This window comes from Pinus tabuliformis, chromosome 4_1 (assembly GCF_031772625.1).
Source record: "Pinus tabuliformis cultivar Carrire ecotype Pingquan chromosome 4_1, CPIR1, whole genome shotgun sequence".
NCBI lineage: Eukaryota > Viridiplantae > Streptophyta > Pinopsida > Pinales > Pinaceae > Pinus > Pinus tabuliformis.
Window position 1 is genome coordinate 962,280,567 of NC_142303.1, and position 18,976 is coordinate 962,299,542.

Genomic DNA, 18,976 nt, shown 5'->3' on the forward strand with positions numbered 1-18,976 from the left:
AGTTTTTCATTTGAAGGAGCTCAAGCTGGACATCACTAACCGCCCCTTCTTCTAATTCCCCAAGTCACTTACTAATTTCCCCAAAGAGGTCAAGATCTGCTTGATTCCTCTTAGTTTCATCATTCTCCATGTCATTTGCCTTGGTGAAGATTTCCTTCACTCAAGGATCCTTTATTTCTCATTTACAAGTTCTTTTCCCCAAAATTAGCCTAAGGTCCCCTACCTTAGCACCTGCTGATCATATCCATATTAACTACTAACTCTAGTACATAACTCCCTATCAATTTTTACCTTCCCCTACTAAAACTATGTATATAATACTCCCCTATGTAAATATCCCCTCCTTGGCAATATAGCCATATTTCTTCTTAGTTAGGGAAAAAGCAGTCTATTTGGCGCTGCTTTTAGCCCATCCGTGTCATAGCAGGAGTTAGATGACACCTGGTCATGCTAACAACCTCCCCCCTAGCCCTAAAACCATCAAAAAACTCATATTTCGCCCCTATCCCTAAGTCCCAAGTGTAAATATATTAACCCGCGCTCATTAAACCCATAAACCCGTTTTCCTAAGTCTAAACCCCCACCAGCGCGCATATTAAAACGAGAATATTCCTCGGAATCCCGCCCTTATACCTTCGCCGTTTCACATTCGCCGCCAACCGTTAGATCGCCCGCCCCACAGATCTATGGTGGGCGGGCCTTCCCGTCCCCCAACGCGCCCGAAGGTTAGCGTCCGGGAGATGGGCGGTATCGCCACCGTACTCCCGCCATGCATCACCTTCTCGGGCGTGGCAGAGCCTCCTCCCCCGAAACCACCTCTGTCCAAAGGCGGTGCGCCCAGAAACCACTTACCGCCTCCTGCCTAGTGACGTCACCCGCTTGTGTCACCCCCATCTGCCCAGTCACCATGACACATCATCTACCTGCGTGGCCTCCTACCACTGTACTGCCGAGTCACCCTGCCACGTGTCCTGCCACCGTGTCCCCTGTCGTACTGCCATGTCACCTCCGTACGTGATGACATCATCCCACTGATGTCATCCGCTGTACAAAGTCCCGTCATGCTGACGTCATTAGCAATTTTAGCGCGAAGGGCGAAAATCGCACTTTGGAGCCCCGGAATCAGTTTCTGAGGCAGTTTTTGAGGGATAAAATAGGCCTGAATGGGGAATATTTTCATCACGCAGCCCCCAGCAAGCCCGAAAGGCGCCGAATATTTTTTATTAGACCCACGGCAAAGGAGTGAAGCGACCCAATTCATTTGTCAGAGAGTATCAGAGGAAAGAGAAGCAGCAAAGTGTACCAGTTAAATTGTTTAAAAGAAACCTTCAGTTCCCAAAGCAGGTTAACATTTAATGGCCGCCAACAAAGTCAAATCAGGTGGTGAAAGCCCATCCCACCTCTTAAATCACAGTTGAAGCATTTAAGGACACTGAACTACAATGGAGCAGAGACCCATGCACAGTTATTGCAGAGACAACTGCACCAAGCCACCGAGGACAACACATTCACTCAGTCCCCATACGATGGCCCTCAGCGCAGCTCAAGATATTTTATGCATTTATTTCTGGATGGGATTAGATTAAAGTAATCATCTTTCCTCCAGACCTTTTTAGGTCAAACTGTAAATAAGCAATTTTGAAGAGTTTTCCCTATATATACCACCCTCTGCACTGTTTTAAGGGTTGGTCGATTGATAATTGTCACTAGAGACTCGCACTGTATACCTGAGAATTTTTCTATAATCAAAGACTGCTGAAGAGTTTGGAGTATGACTTTCTGATGTGTTGATTTCTGAAGACTGAATGTGGAATTCCTATGCTGCAGCCTGGAACAATAAGTGCATCTTACCTCTGTTTTATTGTTAACCACTATCTAAATAGCAGGAAGAAAGATTAGCTTATAATTTGTTTACAGCACTCTATGCTCAATTTTTGTTGTTTCTGTATGTTTTCATTTGAATGAATTGGTAATGAATATGAATTCCTTCTGGCTCATATTTACCCTAATTCACCTATGTTCGCTAATTATCTAGGGATTCTTTACTGCCCCTGGGTAGAGCTCTGTTATCTCCTTCTGTTAAGCTGAATGAGTGATTCTTGATTGCCTCTCATTCCTTAGCATTCATTCCATCCTTTAAACCTGAAATGTTGTTTCATGTGCAGCTACCTTGCTCCATATATCTCTCATGTGATCAATAAAACGCACCACTAGTCTTCCTCCTTGACTCCATGCCCAATGGTTTGAAAATTATCAGACTATGTTTTGCCTCTCTACCCGAAGACATCAATTTTCCCACCAAAATCAAAACAAAAACCCTCAAGCCCAATACCTAGCCTAAAATCAATTTCAACAAAGCTAAATTTGAAAGAGAGAGCCCTCTCTGATTGTAGGTGGGCTAGAACCTGCAATCCAAAGTTGGTTTGTGGTTACCTCGGCTGTATCCCTTTACTACAACCTGAGGGACAACCTGAGTGATAACATAATGGCGACTCCACTGGGGACTCTCCTCAGTTAAATTCACAAAGAAGGTTGTAAAAATCCACAGGAAAAATCGATTTTCTAATTGCTGTTTATCCCTTAAAACTACAAATGAAGCCTGAATGTCAGCTAGGAAGCCTTTGAAACTGTTTTTGTTTTACATTTACAGGAGTAGATAAAAGCTGCTTCAGTCAATCTTCATGTTAGTCTTAAGCTATACACAGCCATTCCAAAATCTGATCAGTTCCTTGCTAATCACAAAAATATTCCCAGAGAAATACCAAAAAACAAATTCGGAAGCTGGCTCCTAAGAAAAATCCACGATACACAAGGTCAAATCCAGACTCGAATCCCCCAGCTGTTTTTGAGAACCCTAACATAATTCCAAAAATCCTTAGGAATCAAGAAAGACAGGAAAATTTTGCTGATTTGAGTCCTGAAACAACTTACCCTAGCTCTATTCCGACTCCTGTCAAGGTTTTATTTCGTTCAACCCCTGTTTCCCCTAATTCATCATCAACATCTCATAGCACTCCTTCTACACCTTCATTCACTACACATACTAACACTACTGTTGTTCCCATCGTTCCTGTTATCCTAGTTATCCCTATTATCCCGGTTGTTCCACTTATTCCTGCCAATATGGCCAATAGATATTCACCCTTGCAACTACCTGCTAATCCTGGGGCTTTACCTCAGGAGTACCAATCGAAGATCACATATTTTGATAGTACTGGCCCTTTTACTGCCCTTCAACATACTAAAAAGATGCAAGATTATTTTGAAAACTACGAAATAGATGATGATAGCGTGAGAATGAGAATTTTTGTTCTGAGTTTAACAGGTGATGTAAGAACTTGGTTCAGATCACTCGCTGCGAATTCCATAACCACCCTAGATGAGCTTTACCAATCCTTTACTAACAGATGGGAGAAAAAGAAAGACCCCTTGCACATACTAGCAGAATATGATACAATTAAAAGAGGTCCTCAAGAGACTGTTTTGGAGTACTGTGCAAGATTCAATAATGTATATAACGCAATACCACAGAACCTAAGGCCTCCCCCTGATCTGGCCTTGTATAAATTCCCTGATGGATTCGACCCGGATATGGCATACCAGTTAAAAGAAAGAGCTCCTCAGACCCTTGCAGACATGCAAAATGTTGCTGTTAGCGTAGAAGCCAACTTAATTGCCAAAAGAAACAGAGCTAGAATGGAAAGAAGAACCACCTTTAAGGAAGAATCCTCGGCTTTTGACCAAAAGCTTGATGCTATCATCAGTGGCCTGCAAAGGCTGGGAGAAAGAGTAGAAAATGTCGAAAGGAAAGCATCATGGGAAGGACAACAGTCTAATACCATAAGGAACCCAAATTTTAGGAAAATGCAGAACACAAATGCTGGTAGGTCTAACCAAGACCATGACATAAGACCCCCTTTTCAAGACAACTATGTTGAAGGATCTACTTCTAGTGAAACCATAGAGGACACTCACATGAACCTGATGGATCTAAAGGGTGAGCACAAAACTGTTCTGTCCCAAGAAGACCAAAATGAACTCGACTACAATCAGTTTCAAACTAAGTTTGGTGAGTCCTTTGATTTTAAACAAGGTTACGATACTGCTGTGTATGAAGTACACAAACAATATAAGCTAAGAACTAGGACTATTGACATTTCTGAACCTAGCAAAGCAAAGGATGGCAAACAACCCAACAAGATTAAAGGCAAAGCTGTTGCAACAGAACCAGCTGATCCAACTGTCCCGAAACCGCAACATGTCATTGTAGAAGACATAACAGACCTGCAACCTTCCAAAGATCAGCCTTTGCCACCTTTTCCCTCGGAAGAAAGCTCGAGCAGTGTCCCAAAAATCCCTCCTGAAATTGAAAAACCGCCAGCAATCAAGCCCCATAACGCTGATAAAAATGAACAAATCGCAGATAGTTCAGAAGAAAAAGAAAAAACTGCGATTATCAACACCAAGACTCCATTGGAAAAGCCATTTAATTTAGAGGCAGAAATAGCTAAGTTGAAGATATCCATCCCCCTCTCAGAACTTGCCAAACACGATGTGTATAGAAAAAAAATTCAAAGATCACTTCAAATGCCGGAGGTTAGGGATGATGTAAATGTTTTAGATGACACCCCAGAGCTGCTGTTTGGCCCAGAGGTTAATGGAAAATCAATATATGGACCTGTCCCACCCTTTTATGTCAGTTTGCATATACATGACAAAGTTTTGCACAACGCTATGTTTGACTCAGGGGCATCGCACAATCTAATGCCCAAAGCAGTTATGGAAAAACTGAATCTTGATGTTACAAGACCTTACAAAGATTTATACTCATTTGACTCAAGTCAAGTCAAATGTCTAGACCTCATCAAAGACCTGTGTGTTGCCTTAGTCCAATATCCAAATAAGACCATCCTCATGGATGTAGTGGTTGCTGACATTCCACCAAAGTATGGTATGCTCCTATCAAGATCATTGGGAGCAAAGCTCCAAGGATCCATTCAACTAGACCTCTCCTATGCCACTATTTCAGTCTTTGGGCAACCAAAGAGACTGTATAGAGAAACGCTCATGAAATATGTGGTAAGTAGTGAGAGAAAACCTGAAAATTTTCCCATTTATTCAATCCACTCTGATATGGATTCCTTTATTTTGTTTAATGATGACACAAATTCCCCAATTGATAATGAGCCCTTTGCTCTGGAACAACAAGCACACATCAATGAAGAATCGGCTGCATATACTGATGAAACTGTCACAATAATTAGTGCAACCAGCATGCTAGAAGGAACTCCCCAAACAGAAAACGCAAATCTGCCCAATTCTAAGTTGACTGACACTTTAGGCACTGACCACAAGCAAGAAATCACATGGTATTTAGAATTTGATGGCTCTGTCAACAAGTTGGGAGCAGGGGCAGGTGTCTGGATTCACAATACACATAACAATCATGCAGAAGGACATGCATACAGATTGAATTTTACATGCACCAACAACATGGCAGAATATGAGGCTCTGCTTTTAGGCCTTAAACTGCTCAAAGCTATAGGAGCTGCGAAAGTGTCTATTCTAGGAGACTCTGATTTAATCATACAACATATGAAAGGTAATTTTGTTACCAATAACAATAGAATGAGAGCCTATAGGACTGCTGCCACTAATATACTCAATGCATTCACTAAATTCAAGCTGGCCAAAATTTCAAGAGAACATAACATTCATGCACACAGCCTAGCCACCTTTGCTAGTACATGCAAGCTTCCTTTTGACCCAAACCATCATTTCACAGCTGAAATAAAACATAGGCCCGCTGTCCCAAATAACGTTAAAGATTGGCAAGTATTCGAAAATGATACCCAGATTAATAATTTCCTTACCCTTGAGCATGAGTTTTCAAATATCAACATTGACTTGGATGCTATGACAGATTCAGAACAGCAAACAAATGAAGATCAGCAAGCTATAACAGCTGCAACAGCCAAGCAGATCTTGAACCCGACTGTTTTTGACAAAGAAAACATAGAACAGCTGAAACAAATGCACTTGGAAGACATTGCCAAAGCAGAGGCAGAGATCATTGACTTAAAGGATAACTTTCTGCCTGCTGGCCTAACCCCATTAGAAGACATGTTTGATGCTAATGACGTGCCCAAAAAGCCAAAACTGTAACCCATTAACACTGATATAGAAGAACACAAAATTGGAACAAAAGAAAATCCCAAAATGATCAAATTGTCCAGAAATTTGCCTCCAGATCAAAAGCCCAAGTACATTGATTTGTTCAAAGAGTTCCAAGATGTATTTGCTTGGAGTTATGAGGATTTGAAATCCTATGACACCTCGGTGATCCAGCATACAATTCCCTTAAAACCAAACCAGAAACCCTTCAAACAGAAACTTAGAAGAATTAACCCTATGCTTCTTCCCCCAATTGAAAAGGAAGTAAAGAGGATGTTTGAAGCAGGCATCATAGCACCCATCAGATTTTCTGAATGGGTATCCAATCTTGTTCCTACAAGAAAAAAGACAGGTGAGATTAGACTTTGTGTAGATCTCAGAAATTTAAACCAAGTCTCCTTAAAAGACCACTATCCTTTGCCCAAAATGGACCACATCCTGCAAAGAGTAGTGGGGTCATCTAGAATCTCTTTACTAGATGGCTTTTCAGGTTTCAACCAAATACTTGTTCACCCGGACGACCAGGACAAGACAGCCTTTACCACACTGTGGGGAACATTTAAGTATGTGAAGATGCCATTCGGACTCAAAAACGCTGGTGCAACCTTTCAAAGAGCAATGGATATTGCTTTTGCCAAAGAAATACATGACTTCCTAGTTGTCTACCTTGATGAATTGACCCCATTTTCCAAATCTGATGAAGAGCACCTCAGGCACCTTAGGCAAATATTCATGACATGTAGGAAATATGGCATTTCCTTGAGTCCCAAAAAGTATCTATTTGGCCTTGAAGAAGGCAAATTACTTGGCCACATCATATCAAAAGATGGGATCAGAATTCACCCTGAAAGAATCCAAGCCATCCTCCAAATCCCATATCCAAGAAACACAAAAGAGCTACAAGCATTCCTTGGAAAAATCAACTTCCTAAGAAGATTTATTCCAAATCTAGCTGAATTGATAAAATTGTTAAGCAACATGTTAAAGAAGGATGCCAAGGTAAAATGGTCTCTTGAAACCAAACAAGCATTTGAGAGTATCAAGTCTGCCTTAACCCAAACCCCTGTCCTCACAAGCCCACAGTTTGACAAAGATTTCATCATTTTTTCCCTGACCACACGATAGTCGTTGTCCTGCTGCAAAAGGATGAACAAGGAGCTGAAAAGCCAATCGCTTTTTTCAGCCGAGCCTTAAGAGACGCCCCTTTGAAGTACCCAATCATGGAAAAACAGGCCTACGCTCTTGTTAAGGCCATCAAGGATTTCAGAGTGTACATTTTATATTCACATGTGATTACCTATGTCCCACACGCTGCTGTAAAAGACATACTGACCCAAGAAGGATTAGAAGGCAAAAGAGGCAAGTGGATTGCAAACATCCTTGAATATGACATAGAAATAAAACCAACCAAGCTGATAAAGGGACAAGGTTTAGCTAAACTGATGTCCGAAATAAATTTTCAAGCCTTAGACATTAACCAGCTGGACAATGAACCAGAGCTGGCGACTCCACATATCAGTGAAAACTTTTCGCAATCCTCATGGTATGCTGATGTATGCTTTGTATTATTAAACCTGTGTGCTCCCCCAGGATTGTCTAGGACCAAGAAAAGATTTTTGAAAATGAAGGCTTTAAAGTTTTGTGTTATAGATGGTGCATTATTTCGGAGAAATCATGAAGGTATACTGTTTAATTGTTTAACCACGAATGAAACTAACAATGTCATGAAAGAATTCCATGCAGGTGATTGTGGAGGACATCTATATTGGAAGTCCACTACTGATAAAATTTTAAGGGCTGGTTTCTATTGGCCCACTCTTTTTGCAGATGTAAAGAAGTTTTCCATGTCATGTCACAAATGCCAAATCTTTGAGGGCAAGAGAAAGTTGTTACCCCTGCCCCTTAAACCTATCTCAACAGAAAAACCTTTTCAACAATGGGGTCTTGACTTCATTGGAGAAATCCATCCCTCTTCCTCAGGCCAGCACAAATGGATCCTAACAGCCACTGACTATTTCACTAAGTGGGTTGAAGCCATTCCCTGTAGGCAAGCCAATGACACCATCATTATCCAATTCCTTGAGTGCAATATCCTTTCTAGATTTGGCTGCCCTGAGAAAATCATCACTGACAATGCCGCTACCTTTAAGTCCAAAAAAATGATCGATTTCTGCCACAGATTTCATATTACCTTGGGCCACTCTAAAACCTATTACCCTCAAGGTAATGGCTTGGCTGAATCATCTAACAAGAGCCTCATCAACATCATAAAGAAAGTGCTAGAAGAAAATAAGAAGAACTGGCAAAAAAAGCTGGTAAATGCCCTGTGGGCAGACAGACTTTCAAGCAAGAGATCCATTGGGATGAGTCCTTATGAGCTAGTGTATGGCATGGAGGCCAGATTTCCTTCATCCCTGGGCATGCCTTCTATCAAGCTGTTACAATAAATCCAGGCTTAACCAAATGACATTCAAAGAAGAATCAATCAGACCATTCATATTCAGCAAACCAGAGAACAAGTTTATGACAGAGCTCAAATTTTGCAAGAAAAGCTCAAAAAGATGTTTGATAAGAGAGCTAAAGCTGAGGATTTCAATATTGGTGACAAAGTTCTAAGATGGGACTCAAGAAGAGAAGACAAGGGCAAACATGCCAAGTTTGATTTTTTATGGAAAGGGTCATTTGTTGTTTCTGCTGTTTAGGGAAATAACACTTATTTTCTCAGATCTATAGAGGACGGCACTGCTGAAGAAGGCCCTGTCAATGGCCGTATGCTGAAGCATTACCATGATCCCTTTTAAGGGATACAGTGCAGCTTTGTATATATTTCTGTACAGTCCTATTTTTATATATCAACACTCTGTTTTTATTTTGTATAAGCAGGCTGATGGTTTAAGGAGCAGCAGTCAATTTAGAAGACACAGCCAATGCGAGTATTCCAGTTTTAAAAGCTCTGTCTCTACACCAATTTCAGCAAAACAGCAAGAGGAAAACTGTCACATTACAAGCAATTCATGGTAGCAAAGAACTATTTGCAGTCAAAGGCATGTTCCAACAGCATTGTACATAATTATCAAGCAGGCGATGCTGCATAGTTCACAGTAATTCAGTTGAGGAGAGAATGGTTTAGATTTCAAAATTTCACATTTTTAGCAGCCAAAACAAATGTTTCCAATCTACAGCAACAAATAGAGAATCAAGGCAGTCTGACCTGCTGTTCTTGGCTTTTCACAAGGAAACGCCATCCCCAAGTGGAGCCACTGTTAACCTCCTGTTGCAACAGGTGTTCATTTTTCATGATTGACATTTTTACATGCCAAATATGTCATACTTTGCAGGGTACAGTGTTCCATATTTCCACAAGATGCCATGAAGGGTGCTAGTCCAAATGCCACTGCTGTATTTCGATTTTGATGAATTGTTCCAGTTTTGAAAAGTTTTTATAGGGAGGTCCAAACAGTCTAATCTTGGTCTCCCTAGGTTTCAATTTCCTGTTTTAGAATATAGAGAATGTATATGTCCAAACAGTTTAATCTTGGCAGATTTGTAGATAGGTAGAGAATCAAAGGGACCCAACTGCTTAATCTGGGCCCTGGCAGAAATAAGTGTAGATTTAGATAGCAAACATTCAAAAGAAAAATTGAAAAGCTGGGTCTACAAGTCTAAGTGCACCCAAACCAAAAAGAAGAAAAAATGTTAGGTGAATAGGCTGGGTAGGTAGCTGTAAGGTGGCAGAATGATGATTTATGATCAATTTTGTGTTTCTAAGTATATATCTTTTCAGATCACAGTTGCAGGCAGTTTTTCATCTGAAGGAGCTCAAGCTAGACATCACTAACTACCCCTTCTTCTAATTCCCCAAGTCACTTACTAATTTCCCCAAAGAGGTCAAGATCTGCTTAATTCCTCTTAGTTTCATCATTCTCCATGTCATTTGCCTTGGTGAAGATTTCCTTCACTCAAGGATCCTTTATTTCTCATTTACAAGTTCTTTTCCCCAAAATTAGCCTAAGGTCCCCTACCTTAGCACCTGCTGATCATCTCCATATTAACTACTAACTCTAGTACATAACTCCCTATCAGTTTTTCCCTTCCCCTACTAAAACTATGTATATAATACTCCCCTATGTAAATATCCCCTCCCTGGCAATATAGCCATATTTCTTCTTAGTCAGGGAAAAAGCAGTCTATTTGGCGCTGCTTTTAGCCCATCCGTGTCATAGCAGGAGTTAGATGACACCTGGTCATGCTAACAACCTCCCCCCTAGCCCTAAAACCTTCAAAAAACTCATATTTCGCCCCTATCCCTAAGTCCCAAGTGTAAATATATTAACTCGCGCTCATTAAACCCATAAACCCGTTTTCCTAAGTCTAAACCCCCACCAGCGCGCATATTGAAACGGGAATATTCCCCAGAATCCCGCCCTTATACCTCCGTCGTTTCACATTCGCCACCAACCGTTAGATCGCCCGCCCCACAGATCTACAGTGGGCGGGCCTTCCCATCCCCTAACGCGCCTGAAGGTTAGCGTCTGGGAGATGGGCGGTATTGCCGCCGTACTCCCGCCATGCGTCACCTTCCCGGGCGTGGCGGAGCCTCCTCCCCCGAAACCACCTCTGTCCAAAGGCGGTGCGCCCAGAAACCACTTACCGCCTCCTACCCAGTGACGTCACCCGCTTGCGTCACCCCCATCTGCCCAGTCACCATGACACATCATCCGTCTGCGTGGCCTCCTGCCACTGTACCGCCGAGTCACCCTGCCACGTGTCCTACCACGTCACCTCCGTACCTGATGACGTCATCTCGCTGATGTCATCCGCTGTACAAAGTCCCGTCATGCTGACGTCATCAACAATTTTAGTGCGAAGGGCGAAAATCGCACTCTGGAGCCCCGAAATCAGTTTCTGAGGCAGTTTTTGATGGATACAATAGGCCTGAATGGGGAATATTTTCATCACGCAGCCCCCAGCAAGCCCGAAAGGCGCCGAATGACTCGTTTTTATTCACGAAGCATGCAGAAAGGAGCAGAAGACAGTTTTAGAGGAAACAGAGGCCAACAGTGGCCATTAATTTTTTATTAGACCCCCAACAAAGGAGAGAAGCGACCCAATTCATTTGTCAGAGAGTATCAGAGGAAAGAGAAGCAACAAAGTGTACCAGTTAAATTGTTTAAAAGAAACCTTTAGTTCCCAAAGCAGGTTAACATTTAATGGCCGCCAACAAAGTCAAATCAGGTGGTGAAAACCCATCCCACCTCTCAAATCAGAGTTGAAGCATTTAAGGACATCGAACTACAATGGAGCAGAGACCCATGCACAGTTATTGCAGAGACAACTGCACCAAGCCACCAAGGACAACACATTCACTCAGTCCCCATACGGCGGCCCTCAACGCAGCTCAAGATATTTTATGCATTTATTTCTGGATGGGATTAGGTTAAAGTAATCATCTTTCCTCCAGACCTTTTTAGGTCAAACTGTAAATAAGCAATTTTGAAGAGTTTTCCCTATATATACCACCCTCTGCACTGTTTTAAGGGTTGGTCGATTGATAATTCTCACTAGAGACTCGCACTGTATACCTGAGAATTTTTCTATAATCAAAGACTGCTGAAGAGTTTGGAGTATGACTGTCTGATGTGTTGATTTCTGAAGACTGAATGTGGAATTCCTGTGCTGCAGCCTGGAACAATAAGTGCATCTTACCTCTGTTTTATTGTTAACCACTATCTAAATAGCAGGAAGAAAGATTAGCTTAGAATTTGTTTACAGCACTCTATGCTCAATTTCTGCTGTTTCTGTATGTTTTCATCTGAATGAATTGGTAATGAATATGAATTCTTTCTGGCTCATATTTACCCTAATTCACCTGTGTTCGCTAATTATCTAGGGATTCTTTACTGCCCCTGGGTAGAGCTCTGTTATCTCCTTCTGTTAAGCTGAATGAGTGATTCTTGATTGCCTCTCATTCCTTAACATTCATTCCATCCTTTAAACTTGAAACGTTGTTTCATGTGCAGCTACCTTGCTCCATATATCTCTCATGTGATCAATAAAACGCACCACCAGTCTTCCTCCTCAACTCCATGCCCAATGGTTTGAAACTTATTAGACTATCTTTTGCCTCACTACCCGAAGACATCAATTTTCCCACCAAAATCAAAACAAAAACCCTCAAGCCCAATACCTAGCCTAAAATCAATTTCAACAAAGCTAAATCTGAAAGAGAGAGCCCTCTCTGATTGCAGGTGGGCTAGAACCTGCAATCCAAAGTTGGTTTGTGGTTGCCTCGGCTGTATCCCTTTACTACAACCTGAGGGACAACCTGAGTGATAACACAAGGTACCCTAGAATCCATGTCAAATATAGAAATAAAAATAATCATAAGCACTCGATTACAAAATGAATAATGTACCTTTTGATTGTGTTGGGTGTGTATTATATTTTTTCCATGAATATTCACATGCATGGTGGCGAAACAACCCCACTTGTTCGTTGCACCGGGTGCAGCAAGGGGGTCATTGGGGGGGTTGCATTCCCCCTGTTGGGGGGTTTTAAGGGGGGCGGTAGCCCTCCTGCATGGGGTCTGGGGCAGCACCTCGAGAATTTTTTTTTGGACCCTATATTAGGTGGGCGAACCTAAATATGGTTTTGTGCATGGGTTTTGCAAATGGTTTTGGGCATGATGGTTTTATGCCCATGGTATTTTGTAGATTCGGTCAAGGGAACTACGGTAATGTTCTAATCCTGGGTTAATGGATTGGGGTTTATGAATGCTTCAACATATATATATATATTGTAACATTGAAAGGAACATAATGAAAATTCAATGTGGTAGTCCCAGTTTTGGGATCTAGGGGAAATATTTGTGTATTTGTTTTATATTCTTGTCATTGTTTATTTTATGTTTTTAGAATTCATCTGTAGGTAATTTCTGTATAGGTTTAAGACCTACTTTTGGTATCAGAGTTGTTTCGGCTTCAAGGGGATGCCTTTGTTGTTGAGGGGTTTCGCTCAGGCTTTTGGTAGACCTTGTTCAGTTGGAGATCTGCAGGATCGATTCTTGCGATGAAAGAAGGAGGCGAGCAGTGGAAAGATAGAGATCGAGAAATTTAATGGTCATAGTTTTGATTTGTGGAAAATCAAGATGGAGTATCTGTTGGTGGATAAAGATTAGTGGATTGGAGTAGATCCGGATACTAAACCAACAATAATGTCAGCTGAATACTGGGTGAAGTAGGATCGGAAAGAAAAGAGCACAATACGATTATGTATCTCAGATTTAGTATTGTTGAATATATTAGGGGAAGCTACGACGAAGGATTTATGAGACAAGTTAGGGAATTTGTACCAATCTAAGTCTTTGGTGAACAAATTGTTCTTATGGAAAAAGATGTATAACCTGAGGATGAAGGATGGAGACTCAGTGACAGAGCATCTGAACGCCTTTAACACTATGGTAAGCCAGTTGTTACCTATTGATATTAAAATTTTAGATGAAGATAAGTGCATCAGTTTATTGCATTCTCTACTAGATTCATGGGATAGTCTAGTTGTTGCAATAGGTAGCAATACAACTACCTTGAAGTTTGACGAAATAGCCTCATCCTTGTTGTCGGAGTAGATGAGACATAAAAATATGGAGGGCCATAATGGAGATGCCTTGTCTATACGACGATAGTCCTAGAATAGAAATAAAAATAAGTACTTGAGTGGGAGATCTAAATCTAGAGGGAGATCTAAATCTCCAGGAAAACCTGTAAAGGTGTGTTGGAAATGTGGAAAGGAAGGGCATTTCAAAAAGGACTATAAATCTAAAGCTCCTGAGAAAGGAAAGGGATATGATGATGCTCCTTCTGCAAAGATGAAAACCACCTCAGATGAAGGTGGGGATGTGTACTTGGCTTCTTCTTCAAGTACACATGTAGATCATGAGGCATGGTTGATTAACTCAGGTACATCCTTTCACTTCACTCCACATAGGGGTGGTTCTGCGAGTATGAGAAATATGATGGTGGTGATGTCTTCTTAGGGGATGATAGGAAGACTATAATTTTTAGTCACGGAAAATTCAAGATGAAGTTACAAGGTGGAAAGTTTAGAACACTTTCGGGTGTTCTTCTTATTCCCGCATTGGCTAGGAATATGATTTTTGAAGCAAGATGGATGATGCAGGTGTAAAAATAGTGTTCGAGAAAGAAACTTGCAAGATGGTTCAAGGAGCATTGATATTGATGTGGGAAGTTCATATTGGAACTTTGTACAAGCTTTTGAGTAGTATTGTTATTGATGGGTGCAACAATTCTATGGTTCTTGAAAGTGGAGTAGAAAATCTAGTGGTATCTTGAGAAAAGACCATGTTATGGCATCAAAGGCTTGGACATATTGGAGAGAAGGGCCTTTGAATACTTCATGGTAATTTTATGGTAGAAGGTATGTCTAATTTCTCTCTGGATTTCGATTTCTATGAACATTTTGTATATGGGAAGCAGAATCGGGTGAGTTTCCCCTCTGGTGCTAAGAGGGCGAAAGGGATATTAGAGCTTGTGCACAATCATGTGTTTGGACCTATGTCAGTTCCATCATTAGGTAAGTTTGTGTACTATGTATCATTTATAGATGAATTCTCAAGGAATACGTGGATATATTTCCTTAGCAATAAATATGAAGTCTTTGATAGGTTTAAAGAATTTAAGGCTCCAGTGGAAATCTAGACAGAGAAAAAGATAAAGGTGACGAGGACATATAATGGTGGAGAGTTCCATAAGAAGGAATTTGAAGAGTTCTGTAAGAAGTATGGTATAGAACGACAGAATACTATGCCATACACAACTCAACAAAATGGATTTTCATAAAGAACGAATAGGACGTTGATGGAAAATTCAAGAAGCATGCTCAGTGGTGTCGGCTAGGATAGGAATTCTGGGCAGAGGCGATGGAGACTGCATGTTACCTGGTTAATAGATCACCTTCATCAACGTTGGAGGATAAGACTCCACATGAGGCATGGACTGCTAAGAAACCATCTCTTTCACATGTTAGGGTATTTGGATGTGATGCATATGTACATGTTCCAAAGGGATAGTAAATTTGAAAGGTGTATATTTATTGGGTATAAGGATAGTTAAAAAGGTTATAAGCTTTGGAACCCATAAACAATGAAATTTGTGTACAACCGAGGTGTGGTGTTTTTACCAAAGTAACTTGAGAAGATAGAGTTTTAGCTAAAGGAGGAAGAATCAGACTCTACAACAGAACAAGAATTAGAAGATGAAGAGCCACAAACTCCAGCTATGAGAAGATCAATTTGAGAGAAGGAAACCATAAAGGTATAGTCCATCTGCTTTCTGTTCAAATTTTGCTTTATTTGTTACTGACGATGATCCTAGAATTGTTAGGGAAGCAGTAGATTCAGAGGTTGGAAAACTATGGAAAGAGGCCATGGTTGATGAAATGGAATCTTTGAACAAAAATGAGGCTTGGGATTTGGTGGAGTTTCCCGCTGGAAGGAAACCGTTGGAAGCAAATGGGTGTTTAAGAAGAAGATAAATGCATGGGTGTTTAAGAAGAAGATGAATGCATAAGGCCAAGTGGAGAAATACAAAGCATGGTTGGTAGAAAAAGGTTATTCCTAGGTGCCAAAATTTATTTTGGTGATATTTTTTCCCCTGTTGCGAAGGTAGATTCTATTATATTACTTTTATTTGTTGTTGTTGCTTTTGATTTTGAGGTAGAACAGATGGATGTGAAGACAAAATTTCTTCATGGAGAACTGGAAGAAGAGATCTACTTGAACCAACCTGAAGGCTGTGTGATGAAGGGAAAGAAAGAATTGGTATATAAGTAAAAAAAAGTCTTTGTATCGGTTAAAATAGTCACCAAGGATGTGGTATCAAAATTTGATACATATATACGGGGACTTGGCTTCACCTGAAGCAAAGCGGATCATTGTGTGTATTTTAAATTAATTGGTGATTGTGTTATTTATCTAGTCTTGTATGTGGATGATATGTTGCTGATTGGAAATGACAAATAAATTATCCAGGATTTGAAGACCCAATTGTCCTCCAAATTCAACATGGAGCTTGGTGCTGAAAACTATATTTTGGGCATGGAAATTAAACAAGATCATGTAAAGAGGAATCTCTGGTTAAACCAGAGGAAGTATGTCAAGACAATATTGTAGAGGTTTAATATGTAGGATAGTAAATTGGTGAAGGTTCCTATTCCTGAAGGTGTAAAGTTATATGTTGAACAGTGTCCCAAGACACAAGAAGAGGAAGAGGACATGTCCAGTGTTCCATACGCAAGTGCAATAGGTAGCCTAATGTATGCAATGGTTTGTACTAGACCAGACATTGCACATGTAGTGGGAGTATTGAGCAATTTTATGTCAAACTAGGGAAGGAGCCTTGGACAACAGTGAAGTGGGTTTTTAGGTATTTACATGGCACTAGTGATTATGGTTTGTGCTACCAAGGAAGACCATGATTGGATAGAGTTTTGGAAATTCGTGGATATGTTGATGTAGACTGGGCTGGAGATCTAGATTAGAGAATATATACAAGTGGGTATGTGTTTAACATATTTGGAGGTTCAATCAGTTGGATGAGCAAGAGACGGTCTGTAGTGGCACTTTCCACTATAGAGAAAGAATACATTTTCAAAGGTTGTGTTCAATTATGGGGTTAGTACAGTGAGTTATAAGGATAGACTGTGACAGCCAAAGTGAAATTTACTTGGCAAAGAACCCTGCTCATCATTTAGAGACAAAGAACATTGATGTTCAATATCACTTTGTGAGGGATATGGTTGAGGAAAAAAGGTGTTGCTAGTAAAGGTGGACACTTTGAAGAATGTTGTAGATGCATTGACGAAGTTTGTGAGCACCAAGAAGTTATCTTGGTGTAGAGAAATAATGGGTGCTGCAGGGCTAGACCAATGACTATGCTCTCCTGTGACCCCCTGTGTGGAAAAGAAAACAACAAGTGGGTGAATGTTGGGTGTGCATTATATTCTTTCCATGAATAGTCGCACATGGGGGGGCATTATCCCCCCTTTTTCGTTGCATCGAGCATAATAGGGGGGGCACATCCCTACCTGTTGGGGAGTTTTAGGGGGCGGTAGCCCCCTTGCACGGGGTCCGTGGCAACGCCTCGGGAAATTATTTTTCACCCTATATTAGGTGGGCGAACCTACCTATGGTTTTGTGCATGGGTTCTGCACATGGTTTTGGGCATGATGGTTTTATGCTCGTGGTATTTTGTAGATATGGTCAAAGGAACTATGGTTATGTTCTAATCATGGGTTAATGGATTGGGGCTTATGAATGCTTCAACATGTATATATATGTATTGTAACATTGAAAGAAACATAATGAAAAATCAATCTGGTAGTCCCAGTTTTGGGTTCCAGGGGAAATATTTGTGTATTTGTTTATATTCTTGTCATTGTTTCTTTTCTGTTTTTAGAATTCGTCTGTAGGTGATTTCTATACAAGGTTAAAACCTACATATTGGAAGCTGACATTCCAACATGTACTCTTTCGAGATGGGTGAGGAAACATATGATTGATGTAGGTGACAGAGATATGAATGGAACATTGTCATAAACTAGTAGTGGCTATTAGGGGTTGTTGGTTGGTTGATTGGAAGAGATGATGGGAAAAAAATTTCTCCTAATGGGTCAACCACTTTTAGTGGGTAACGTGTCTATACTAGAGAAAAATATATTAGCTTCTACATGTGTTGGAGCTTAATAACATTATAATAGCCATAACTCTAAACCTGTAGAAGGTGATGTGAAAAATGGGAGAAGAGACAACTTTGATAAATGTTGGAACTGTATTCCATGCAAAATATTTTGACTTCATTCTTCTTGTGCTCCAAATAAATGGAGCAAGGTATAAAGAATTGGTTTGTAAATAGAGCCTACAACCACGTCAGTTTTTTTGGAATGACTATCATCCCACGATTGAACTACATCATGGTGAGGAGTGCACCTTATACATGCCTCCAAGACTATGGGAAGAATTGTACTAGTATGTTGATGGAGACAATAAATTCATATATATTTCTGGATGGTCTATAAATTCTAAGATTACACTTTGAGGGACAAGGATGATTCCTGGTGTAGAAGGTGTGACATTAGGTGAACTTTTGAAGAAGAAAGAAAATCAGGGTGTAAGACTTATGGTCCTCATCTAGGAGGATAGAATTAGCATTGAGCTGCTCAAAATCCAGCAACTCATGTGAACCTACTGTGCCAAGAAATTTACATTATTCATTGGGTCATCCCAGCTAATGGGGATACTGCATTTTTTACCTTACATTACCTAAAAAGGACTGATATTCACTGACTCTTAGTACCCATTTTTATATGCAAATTCCACTAATGGTATGAATTCTTCCCATCTCTTTGTTTGATGTATGACATGCATCCTCAAAATGTCTTCTAGGATTTTATTTACCCTTTTAGATTGATCGTTTGTTTGAGGATGACAGGTTGTGATAAAAGATAGCTACGTCCCAAATCCCACAAATAATGTTTTCCAAAATTAAATTGAACTTGGCATCCCGATCCGAAATGATATTCTTAGGTATAATGTAATTTGAATATGTTTTTCATAAAAATATGAGTTATGCCAATAGATTTGTGGGTGAACTAAACAACTATAAAATGAGTTGTCTTGCACAATTTGTCCACTACCACCATAATGGCATCATGTTGTTTAGGTGTTTTGGACAATCACTTGATAAAGTCTATGGATATGACTTCCCATTTCTACTCAAGGATTGGATTT

At 40.4% G+C, this 18,976-nt stretch overlaps 1 pseudogene; it reads right to left on the reverse strand.

The window, feature by feature from the left end:
• LOC149179355 (protein RGF1 INDUCIBLE TRANSCRIPTION FACTOR 1-like) overlaps positions 1-18,140 on the reverse strand; it is a 116,065-nt pseudogene extending 97,925 nt beyond the window's left edge.
• Between the last annotated feature and the right edge of the window lie 836 nt (positions 18,141-18,976).